The following is a 12,755-nucleotide window of genomic DNA, read 5'->3' on the forward strand; positions in this document are numbered from 1 at the left end:
GCTAGCGAGATTGCTGCTGAGTCACAAGTTTTGTGACACAATAGCGATCTCCCCGGCGAGATCGCTGTGTGTGACAGCGATCAGCCCCCCTGCCGGTATCGCTGATTGCTGCAGGAAAGCCCAGGACATTTCTTTGGTCGCTGGGCTCCCGCTGGCCAGCACGCATCGCTGCGTGTGACCGGCGGGAGCCCAGCGATCAGCTGGTAACTAATGTACAAATCAGGTATCCAAGGGACGGGCGCCCCTTGGATACCCAATGTGTACATTAGTTACCAAGTGCGCTGATGCAGGCCTGGCGGGCAGGCTGTGACTTCTGCTCCCTCGGGTGTATAGCACCAGCCTGTGCTATACACCCCCACCCCCGGGAATGGACGCCTGCACCGGGCCGCGCGGCTGGCCCCTGGGGGCCCCGGATGTGCTGGTAGTTACCATGGTACCAGGCGCAGCGGCGCAAACGGGCCTCTGAATTTCCCTGGGATCTTCTGGTTACGCCCCCTGCAGGCGCAGAGGATTGTGGGAGGATCGTTCAGTTAGTTACCAAGCACGCTGATGCAGATACCTGGTAACCAACGTACACATCGGGTATCCAAGTACCCGATGTGTACGTTAGTTACCAGCTGCCTGCATCAGCGCGCTGGTAACTAACAGAACACAGCGATGCCGCGTGCTTGGCATCGCTGTGCTAATCGCTGGTGAAGCTGTCTGTTTGACAGCTCACCAGCGATCACATAGCGACTTACCAGCGATCTTGACACGTTGATATCGTTGTCGGGATCGCTGGTAAATCGTCATGTGTGATGGGGCCTTTATTCATGACCTAACTCAAAATACAACCCACATCCCTTTATACCCACACAAGGTGCTAATTGGATAGACAATAAAAGATGAAAATATCAAGTGTTTAAGGCTGGTTTCACATTTGCGTTTTTTTGCGCTGAAAAAAACGCATACGTGCGCATGCGTTTTTCCCCTATATTTAACATGGGTGCGCATACCTGCGCGCTGGTAAGCGTATGTATGCGATTTTCATGCGCTGCGTTTTTTTGGGGTGTGCGTTTGTATTTTCCAGACGCAGCATGTTGCATTTTTTGGCCCTGCAAAAAAGCGCATGCGCACATATGCGCACGTTTTGCGCTAAAAATGGCCATTATAGCCTATGGATGCGCATACATGCGCACTGGCATGCTCATGTATGCGTTTTTTTGCACATGCGTTTTTTTTTGTTAACCATGGAATTTAGGGGTTTGGGTTAGAGTTAGGGTTAGTTAAGGGGGTTTAGGGTTAGGGTTAGGGTCAGGGTCAGGGTTAGGGTTGGGGTTAGGGTCAGGGTTAGGGTTAAGTATGGTTTGGTTAAGGGTCAGGGTCAGGGTTAGGGTTAGGGTTAGGGTTAGTTAGGGTTAAGTATGGTTTGGTTAAGGGTTAGGGTCAGGGTTAGGGTTAGGGTTAGGGTTAAGTATGGTTTGGTTAAGGGTTAGGGTCAGGGTTAGGGTTAAGGTTAGTTAGGGTTAAGTATGGTTTGGTTAAGGGTTAGGGTCAGGGTTAGGGTTAGGGTCAGGGTTAGGGTTAAGTATGGTTTGGTTAAGGGTTAGGGTCAGGGTTAGGGTCAGGGTTAGGGTTAGGGTTAGGGTTAGTTAGGGTTTAGGGTTTGGGTTAGGGTTAAGTATGGTTTGGTTAAGGGTTAGGGTCAGGGTTAGGGTTAGGGTTAGGGTTAGGGTCAGGGTTAGGGTTAGTAAAGTCATGGTTTGGGTTAGTGTGAGGGGCCACCTAATGTTGGAAAAAAACGCAAACGCGGTAAAAACGCACTAAAAACGCATACAAACGCATAAAAACGCTGCGTTTTTTTCATGCATGCTCATAAAAATGCTTGAAAAAAACGCAGCAGTTGTATGCTTTTGTATGCGTTTTTTCAATGCGTTTTTTTGCGGGAAAAACGCGCTGCAAAAAAAAGCAAGTGTGAAACTAGCCTAAGCTACCCGAAAACACAAAATTCATAAAAAGATATACAATAAAGCTCTCAACAAGTGACACTTATTACAAATGACAGATATATGTGATTTCATAGTAAATAAAGTCATATATTGTCCATCAGATTCAGCTTTCTATATAAACCTGAGTCTAGCAAGACAATAATGCCCCCTTTATCTGATTGTCTAATAATTAGATCATCATTATTTTTAAGATCTCTCCTTGCTTTTTTCTCCTTTTTCATCAAATTATAAAAATAGTTATTAGAATCCATTACACTCTTATGTAAATTAACTAGATCTTTCTCAACAAGATCCTGGAAGTGATCTAATATTACCGGTCTAGATTTCAATGGGTAAAACCCAGGATTGGTGATATTAAAAGAATTATTTAATGACTTTGGACCCAAGCATGACTCCGTTTCTAATATTCTTAGATCTAAAAGTGCTTTTTGCTCTCTAAATAATCGAATGTTATCTTTCCAAATGATATACTTTTGAACATCACCAATATAATTCATCTCATCAGCTGAAAAAAAAATGATATTTAACCGTTAAATTACGTGCAAACTTATTCACATCAAGTATTGTTTTAAATAAATCAAAATCCACTGTTGGAGAAAAACCTAATTACTTGCTCAAAACTGACACTTGATCTTCTGATATAATGTAGCTTGATAAGTTCCATATTAGATCATGAATAAGACTTTCTGAAGTTGAAACGCGTCGATCTTCTCTGGTGTGCATAAGTACCGTATCTGCTGTATCAAGATTTTTAAAAGGAATTTTTCCTCTATTTTTTGTAATTTTCCAGTAAAATATTTTAGCCGCTTCGCCTTGAGCTGGATATTTTTTCTTATATATCCTAGCTGGAATTTGGAACAGGCAAAAGCAAAAGTGTCCAGTATGGACAGATAAAATTTATTGGTAACAAAAAGAAAAATTGCACAAAGAAATACGTATGATAAAAGTGTCACATTTAGCACTACTTACAGCTCCCAATATGGAGAAATTATGAAAATTTTTAAGGAGTATTTGCCTATGCTTAAACAAGATGATAAATCAAATAAAATTATATCATCTAATAATGTGAATTTTATAGCTAGGAGAGCTCCGACATTGGGATCGATCCCGTCTCCCAGCCTATACTCAAGTTCCCCACGGAGAGTTAATAGAGCTACTTGGCTCAACGCCACGGGATTTTTTTTTAAGTGTGGAGCTAATAGATGCCAGACATGCCATTACGTTAATAAGACCGATACATTTTTCTTGCCATAATAAGAAGGAATTTTCTATTCATGATTATATGAATTGTAATACAGAGTATGTGGTATTTTTGGTGGGGTGTATAGAATGTGGAATACAATACGTTGGATGTACTACAGGTCCATTAAAAGTTAGGATAAGGCGGCATTTAGCGGACGCGGTTAATCATGAAGCAATTTCTCATTCTGCGGTTTCTCGCCATTTTGTAATGTGCATAAAGGTAATTTGTCAAGCTTTAAATTTTGTGGTATTGAAATAATATATAAACCCCGTAGAGGTGGTAATATGCATCAGAAACTTGTGACTCAAGAGCCTTATTGGATGTTTGTTTTGGAAACTAGGATACCACATGATCTGAATGCAAGATTAGACCTCATTAAGCATTATTAACCATTTGCAATATATTATATGCCTTTATTTACTATGAAATCATATATAGCTGTCATTTATAATAAGTATCACTTGTTGAGAGCTTTATTGTATATATTTTTATGAATTTTATGTGTTTTCAGGTAACTTAAACACTTGATATTTGCATCTTTTATTGTCTATCCAATTAGCACCTAGTGTGGGGTATAAAGGGATGTGGGTTGTATTCTGAGTAAAGGGCCTGTCACACTAACGATATTGCTAGCAATATCGCTATAACGTCATTGTTTTTTGTGATGTTATAGCGATATTGCTAGCGATATCGCTGTGTGTGATACTTACCTACGACCGGCTCCCCGCTGGTTATCGCTGATCGCGCGAGAACGTCCTGGACCGTTTCTCGTCGTCAGCTTCCTGCTGTGGCGACGAGCGACGTGTGGAGCCGGCCGGGAGGACGTCAGGATCGCCTCGTCTGACAGGCAAGTAGCGACCCCCGACCCCTGCAATGTCGCTGGTGAGACCTGCCTGTGTGGCAGCTCACTAGCGACCACTTAGCGATGCACCAGCGATCCTGACCGCGTCATATCGCTGGTCGGGATCGCTGGGGCATCGCTAAGTGTGACAGTACCTTTAGATCATGAATAAGACTTTCTGAAGTTGAAACGCGTCGATCTTCTCCTCTGGGGTGCATAGGTGTCTGCTGTATCAAGATTTTTAAAAGGAATTTTTCCTCTATTTTTGTAATTGTCCAATAAAATATTGCTATATTTTAGCTGCTTCGCCTTGAGCTGGATATTTTTTCTTTTGTTCTCATAAGTTCAGTGGCGACTCACCATTATCCGTGCTGGGTGTTAGCTGGCTTGGGGAATTCAAGCATACCGGTAAGCTGACTCTCTTTTTACATTTATCTATACAATTGCTCTTAATGGCACCCTAAATAGGTGATGAATGTTGTTTGTAGTGTTCAATAGCACTTACTCAATTACATTATCAAAGGGGTTTGCCTGCATTATTTTAACTAAGCTTTATTCTTATATAAAAGAAAAGTTATACAGCTTTCCAAAAATACCAAGACAGCTGCAAGTGCAAAGTCCCACCTCGAAGCACTTGTGGCTCATTTGCATAAGATTTCAAAGCCAAAACTAATAAAGAACTTTCAGGGCGCTTCCTTCAGAGGATTTTTAACCCAATTTGGAGCAAGAAGGTTATAAAGCCAAATAACTGAGTATCTCTGATGTTAAATCAGATGATATTTTATTGGCTAAGTAAAAAGCAAAATTTAAAAAAAAACAATTAAAACATTTTTTATTATTAAAAAAACAACGTGTTTCGGCCGTGTAGGCCTTCATCAGGTGTATAAAAAATGATTTTGTTGTAAGCTATTTATACCCCATTTTCCTTGCTACTGGGTGTGGTTATAATAACTGAGGAACCAATCACTAATTATCAAACTCTTTAGCAGTTAAAATACATATATTGTAACTTCATCCCCAATAAAAGAATGTTGTGCACACATATTAAACATCATCCCTCCTTCAGGGTTAAAACAGTATATCTGTAAATTTTAGGCACTCAGACATGTCATTGAACATGTTCCACAAAAAAAACCAAAAAAAACCTGTTCATATGCCTGATTAAACACCTCACTTCTCTTGGTGCAAGCTGTCAGGCGGTAAACTAGAAACACTGCAGATACTAAAGATCATAAATAAATAAACAAAAAAATTTAAAAAAAAATCATCAAAAAAATGTTTAAAAAAAAAAAAAAATTTCAAAAAGGTTTTTTTTTCCCCCTCTCTTTTTCTCTTTCTCTTCCTTTCCCCTCCTTTCCGCCTCCCTTCCAAAGAAATTAAAAAAAAAGGAAAAACAAGACAAAGGGGGAATCTATTGATTGATCTATACGAGATCAGAGATCTCATTCAGTCCATCAGGGTACAGACTGCCAAGTCTGTATATCCAATAGGACTCTTTGGCATTAAGAGCTGCTATTCTGTTTCTCATTGCTGCAGGTATTTGTTCTATTGGCGTGACCTTTATACATTCAAAGTTTTTGTTATGTATAAGAGTGATTGATGTGCTTAGATAAACTTTGTTTTAAAAACCCTATTTTCACATTATGTCTATGACCATTCATACGATTTCGTAGTGACTGTGTAGTGCGGCCGACATATAAAAGTCCACACACACAGGTCACCACATACACAACAAAATCAGAACCACAGGTTAATTCTTGGGTAAAATTGTATGTAGTATTACTATTTTTTATATTTAAATTTTTCTTACCATGATCTATAATTTTACAACAGTCACAACGTTTTTTTCCACATTTAAAAATTCTTTTTTTTCTCATTTTTTGGACAGATGGCACATTTATTGGTATTGTTTTTTTTTGGGGGGGAGTGTAAATAACTAGGTGCTATATAATTTTTAATCGTTCTACCTCTTCTAAAGACAATAATAGGTCTTTTTGGGATAAGATCTTTGAGTATTGGGTCTTTCCTCAGTAAGTACCAACATTTTTCAAAAATGCAGCGGATGGATTGGTGGCTTCTATTGTAGGTGGTAATGAAGCTATATTTCCACTTTGCTGTGCTATCCATAGCATCATGTTTTGAGGAATGTTTTTTCAAGCAATCATCCTGTGTGAGAGTGAGATTGTGCTGATATGCTGCATGTACTAGTGGGTTTGGATACCTTTTTTCTTTAAACCTGGAAAGTAAAACCTGTGATTGTTGTACATAATCTGTATTGGACGTACAGTTGCGTCTAATACGACGGAATTGACTGGATGGAATATTTGTCTTCCATTTACAGTAGTGTGAACTAAAAAAATCCAAATAGCCATTAGTGTCAACTGGTTTCAAATGAGTTCGACTTTTGATTTGATTATCTTCATGGTATAGTTCTAAATCGAGGAAGATGATACTTTCCTTGGAAATATTTGCAGTGAATGAGAGCCCCCAATTGTTGCTGTTGAGTTCTTCAACAAAGAGGGACGCCTTCTGTTCTGTACCACACCAGATGAGGAACAGATCATCTATAAAACGTCGATAATATTTGATATTATTACTGTATTTATGGGATCCAATCGGCGATAGGGACTCGAATCTCCCCATAAACAAGTTTGCAAAACATGGGGCTGCCCGAGTCCCCATTGCGGTCCCGAACTGCTGTAAATACAGTGTGTTCTGGAACATGAATAGATTGTGTTCCAGAATGAATTTTAAACCATTCAATAAAAAGGTCTTTTGTTTAAAGGGAATGGAGGGTTCCTTGGAAAGATAAAAATCAACTGCATCCAGACCCAGCTTGTGCACAATATTAGAGTACAGGGCTGCTACATCAAGGGTTAAAAAGAGATATTCATTGTCCCAGATAAGATCTCTGGTTTCTAGAATCAATTGTGTTGAATCTCTCAAATAGGAAGGCTGTGTGGTGACATGGCATTGCAGGTACAAATCAATGAAGTGAGACAATGTACACGTGAGTGACCCTATCCCTGAGATGATAGGACGTCCTGGAGGATTTTTGTATTTTTATGGCTTGACTAGGGCAAGTGTTGGTGAGAAAACGCTTCTCTTTTTTATTTATTATTTTGTCTCTATATACTTCATTGATGAGCAAAGCGTACTCCTTTTCAAATTCTTTTGAGGGATCATTGAAGATCACTTTGTAGTATTTGGTATCTGATAGAATATTTTTTGCCTCTTGAATATAATTATCCACATTCTGCAGTACTACTCCCCCTCCTTTATCTGCTTGTCTTATAACAATTTTGTTGTTAATTTGTAACCGTTTGAGTGCCTCTCTCTCTTTTCTCCTCAAATTATTATCATAATTTTTACTGGTATCCTCAAACTCCTCCATCACTAAAGAATAAAAGGTTCCAACATGGTGACCTTTATGATGTCATGGATAAAACTGTGATGTTGGAGCTACATCTTGGTGTTTATATGGGTCACATTCGGCGATTTTGGAATCCTCATTTTTTATTGTTTGCTTAGTATTCTGAATTTGAAAATGTCTGTTTATAGTTAATTTGCAAATGAATTTATTAAGATCCAAAAAAAGATTGAATTTACTTGCTTTTTGGGAAGGACAGAAAGCAAGTTTCAAGCTGTATTTTTCTCATCAAACTGAATTGACTCATCCACTACGCTTAGATAGCGCTCTCCTTTTTTCCCCTCTTCCTTTCTTTCCCAGGACCTTATTCACAAAGCCAAAACTAAGTTTTAAAATCAAGCTATGCATCTAAAGAGAATCTGTCACCAGGCTTTTGCCTCCTAATCTGAGAGCAACATTATGTAGAGACAGAGACCCTGATTCCTGTGATGTGTCACTTACTAGGCAGCTTGCTGCAGTTTTGATAAAATCAATGTTTTACTAGCTGAGATATCACTAGAGGGAGCAATAAACCTGCTGTCATATTCATATTCAAGAGCTTTTTATAACACTGCCCCTATCACTGATTGCCAGCTTTCTGCTCATCTATAATGCGCACAGACAGCTTTCAATCAGTGGTGTGGGCAGAGTTCAGTGGCATAACTAGAGTCCGATGGGCCCCGATGCAAAATTTGGACCTACTCACCCTCCCTCGCATGTTGGTCAGATGTATGAGCCCCTTTAGGGTTCTAATTCCTATAAGGACATACGAGTTGCTCCTCCCCAATTACGTAGTAATGTCATGCTGTGCCTTTGACGGATATATATCCCCCCTATCATGGTCCCCTTCCTGACATATTTGTTCCCCATCCTGGTATATGTTCCCTCATCCTAGTATATGTTCCCTTCATACTAGTATATGTTCCTCCATGCTGGTATATGTTCCTCAACCTGGTATATGCTAACTCATCCTGGTATTTGTTCCCTCATCCTGGTATATGTTGCCTCATCCTGGTATATGTTCTTCCATCCTGGTTTATGTTCCCTCAACCTGGTATATGCTCACTCATCCTGCTATTTGTTCCCTCATCCTGGTATATGTTTCCTTCAGACTAGTATATGTTCCACCATGCTGGTATATGCTAACTCATCCTGGTATTTGTTCCCTCATCCTGGTATATCTTCCCTCATCCTGGTATATGTTGCCTCATCCTGGTATATGTTGCCTCATCCTGGTATAAGTTCTTCCATCCTGGTTTATGTTCCCTCAACCCGGTATATGCTCACTCATCCTGGTATTTGTTCCCTCATCCTGGTATTTGTTCCCTCATCCTGGTATATCTTCCCTCATCCTGGTATATGTTGCCTCATCCTGGTATATGTTGCCTCATCCTGGTATATGTTTTTCCATCCTGGTTTATGTTCCCTCAACCCGTAAATGCTCACTCATCCTGGTATTTGTTCCCTCATCCTGGTATATCTTCCCTCATCCTGGTATATGTTCCCTTAAAGATGTGTCTGACAGGATATCAGGACTCTTCAGACCTACAGATGACTACCCATTCCTGCTACTACATGTGGGGACAAATGACACTGCAAGAAACGACCTGGAAACCATCTGCAGAGACTTTGAAGACTTAGGCAAGAAAGTGAAAGAACTGGGAGCGCAGGTGGTCTTCTCTTCCATCCTCCCAGTGGATGGCCATGGAACAAGGAGGTGGAATAAGATTCTGCAGGTGAACAACTGGCTACGTCGATGGTGCCGTCAGCAACGATTTGGATTTCTGGATCACGGAGTGAACTACTTATACGATGGACTACTTGCTAGAGATGGGGTGCACCTTACGAAGACTGGAAAGCAGGTATTTGGAAGTCGCCTTGCTACACTTGTAAGGAGAGCTTTAAACTAGAACAACATGGGAAGGGAAGCAAAAGACCAGAAAAAGCCATACACCTGACAGATGCTATTGAGAACTCTGCTATTAGAAGTGGAAAGGAAGAACAAAGACGAAAGAATCTAATTAATAAAAATATTGGAGAAAGAGAAACCAATCACAAACTAAAATGTTTCTATACTAATGCACAAAGCATGGGCAACAAACAAGGAGAATTGGAACTACTAACACAGGAAAAGAAATATGATGTCATTGGAATCACTGAAACTTGGTGGGACAATACACATGATTGGAATACAAGACTAGAAGGATACAACTTATTTGCAAGAAACAGACTTGATAAACGAGGAGGGGGTGTCGCATTGTATGTTAGAAACGCGTATATCTGCACAGAGATTGAAGCTTCAGAGACTGGGAGTTCTGTGGAAACTGTTTGGGTAAGAATACAAGGACAGAACAATGGAAAGGACACCATTGTAGGCATTTACTACAGGCCGCCTGTGCAAGCTGAAGCTATGGATGAACTCTTTATGCATCAAATGGCCAAGTTCTCCAAAAAATATGACATAGTTGTCATGGGAGATTTCAACTATCCAGACATTTGTTGGGAATCTCTCTCAGGCAAAACTAACAGGTCAAGGAAATTCTTATCCTCTCTTGCTGACAACTTTATCTTCCAAAAGGTAAGGGAGAAAACAAGGGGAACTGCTACCTTGGATCTAATCCTTATAAACAGGGAGGAAATGGTTGAGGAAGTAAAAGTGGCTGGGACCCTAGGAGGTAGCGACCATGCTATTTTAGAATTTTGGATAACTAGAGGCGGAAGACCTGTGAAGACTCAGACGTCAAGGTTAGATTTCAGAAAGGCAGATTTTAAGGGATTCAGAAAGAGAATTGGAGGGATCCAATGGCTGGATATCCTTAAAGTCAAAAATGTCCAGGAAGGATGGGAAATCTTGAAAAATGAAATTCTCAAAGCACAGTTGTTAACAATTCCGAAAAGAGGGAAGAATAGGAAGCAGTTAAGGAAACCAGGATGGATGAACACAGAACTTAAGCACATGCTAAAAAGGAAGAAAAAAATGTTTATAAAATGGAAAGAGGGAGGCATATCTAAAGAAGAATATAATGCTGTCTGCAGAACCTGCAGGGCACAAATCAGATTAGCTAAAGCTGAAAATGAATTGAGGCTTGCAAGAGATGTCAAAAGCAATAATAAAGGATTTTGGGGATATGTCAAAAGTAAAAGAAAAGTCAAAGATGCTATAGGATTTTTACAGGATGAAAATGATGAAATGGTAAGACAGGATGTTGAGAAGGCTGAACTTTTAAATTCCTATTTTGCATCTGTTTTCTCTCAGAAAGGAAATGTAACATCAACTGTTATTCACTGTCCTATTAAGGGAATAGAAGAATCCAGGATATCTATAAACAGAAAGATAGTGAGGAAACACTTAGCTAGCCTAAATGAATTCAAGTCTCCAGGTCCAGATGAATTACACCCCAGAGTACTGAAGGAGATAGCAGAAGAAATTTTTGAACCCCTCTCTATAATCTTTGAAAATTCTTGGAGAACAGGAGAAGTGCCAGAAGACTGGAGAAGAGCAAATGTTGTTCCTATCTTCAAAAAGGGGAAGAAGGTGGACCCAGGTAACTATAGGCCGGTGAGTCTGACTTCTATACCAGGAAAGATCTTTGAACAAATTATTAAACAACATGTATGTCAATACCTGGATAAGAATGAAGTGATTAAACAGAGTCAGCATGGGTTTGTAACTAATAAGTCATGTCAGACTAACTTAATTTCCTTCTATGACGGTATCACTGATTGGGTGGATCAAGGAAATGCTGTAGATATAGTATATCTTGACTTCAGCAAAGCATTTGACAAAGTCTCTCATACAATCCTTATTGAAAAAATGATTAAGTATGGAATGGACAAGGCAACTGTTAGGTGGATTCATAACTGGCTTAGTGATCGGACCCAAAGAGTGGTCGTAAATGGCTGCACATCCAGTTGGAAGAATGTCTCAAGTGGGGTACCACAGGGCTCTGTCCTGGGCCCTGTATTGTTCAACATCTTTATCAACGATTTAGATGAAGGAATTGAGGGTAAACTGATTAAATTTGCTGATGACACAAAGCTAGGAGGGATAGCTAATACTAGAGAAGAGAGAGAGAGGATTCAAAAAGATTTAAATAAACTGGAGAAGTGGGCAGCAACTAACAGAATGGTTTTTAACAGGGAGAAATGCAAAGTACTACATCTGGGCAATAAAAATGGAAAAAGCATATATAGAATGGGAGGAATAGGGCTAAGTGACAGCACATGTGAAAAAGACTTGGGTATACTAATAGATCACAGACTGAATATGAGTCAACAGTGTGATGCAGCAGCAAAAAAGGCAAATGCAATTCTAGGATGTATTAACAGAAGCATACAGTCTAGATCACGTGAAGTCATTATTTCCCTCTACTCCTCTTTGGTCAGACCTCATCTGGAATATTGTGTCCAGTTTTGGGCACCACATTTTAAAAAAGACATCAACAAACTGGAGCAAGTTTAGAAAAGAGCGACCAGAATGGTGACCGGTCTGCAAACCCTGTCTTATGAGGAAAGGTTGCAGGATTTGGGAATGTTTAGTTTGCAAAAGAGAAGACTGAGAGGAGACTTAATAGCTGTCTACAAATATCTAAAGGGCTGTCACATTGTAGAAGGATCAACTTTATTCTCATTTGCACAAGGAAAGACTAGAAGCAATGGGATGAAACTGAATGGGAGGAGACACAGATTAGATATTAGAAAAAACTTTTTGACAGTTAGAGTGATCAATGAGTGGAACAGGCTGCCACGAGAAGTGGTGAGTTCTCCTTCAATGGAAGTCTTCAAACAGAGGCTGGACAGACATCTGACTGGGATGATTTAGCGAATCCTGCTTTGAGCAGGGGGTTGGACCAGATGGCCCAGGAGGTCCCTTCCAACTCTACGATTCTATGATTCTATGATTCTATCCTGGTATATGTTCCCTCATCCTGGTATATGCTCTTCCATCCTGGTTTATGTTCCCTCAACCCGTATATGCTCACTCATCCTGGTATTTGTTCCCTCATCCTGGTATATCTTCCCTCATCCTGGTATATGTTCCCTCATCCTGGTATATGTTCCCTCATCCTGGTATATGCTCTTCCATCCTGGTTTATGTTCCCTCAACCCGGTATATGCTCACTCATCCTGGTATTTGTTCCCTCATCCTGGTATATGTCCCCCATCTTGGTATATGACCCCCATTATGCCAGCTCCACTGTTGCTCAATGCACAGAAAAAAGAAAAAAAAACTCTCCTACTTACCTTCCCTCCTCTCCCCTGCTGCGCAGTCTT

The 12,755-nt window shown here is 40.1% G+C and overlaps 1 protein-coding gene across 1 annotated transcript in view; it reads right to left on the bottom strand.

Annotated features, from left to right (window-relative positions):
• The window catches only part of FLACC1 (flagellum associated containing coiled-coil domains 1), a 125,407-nt gene that overhangs the window by 48,772 nt on the left and 63,880 nt on the right, over nt 1-12,755 (bottom strand). The window lies entirely within an intron of this gene.

Source organism: Dendrobates tinctorius, unplaced genomic scaffold, assembly GCF_039654945.1.
Source record: "Dendrobates tinctorius isolate UK_male_01 unplaced genomic scaffold, ASM3965494v1 ptg000177l, whole genome shotgun sequence".
NCBI lineage: Eukaryota > Metazoa > Chordata > Amphibia > Anura > Dendrobatidae > Dendrobates > Dendrobates tinctorius.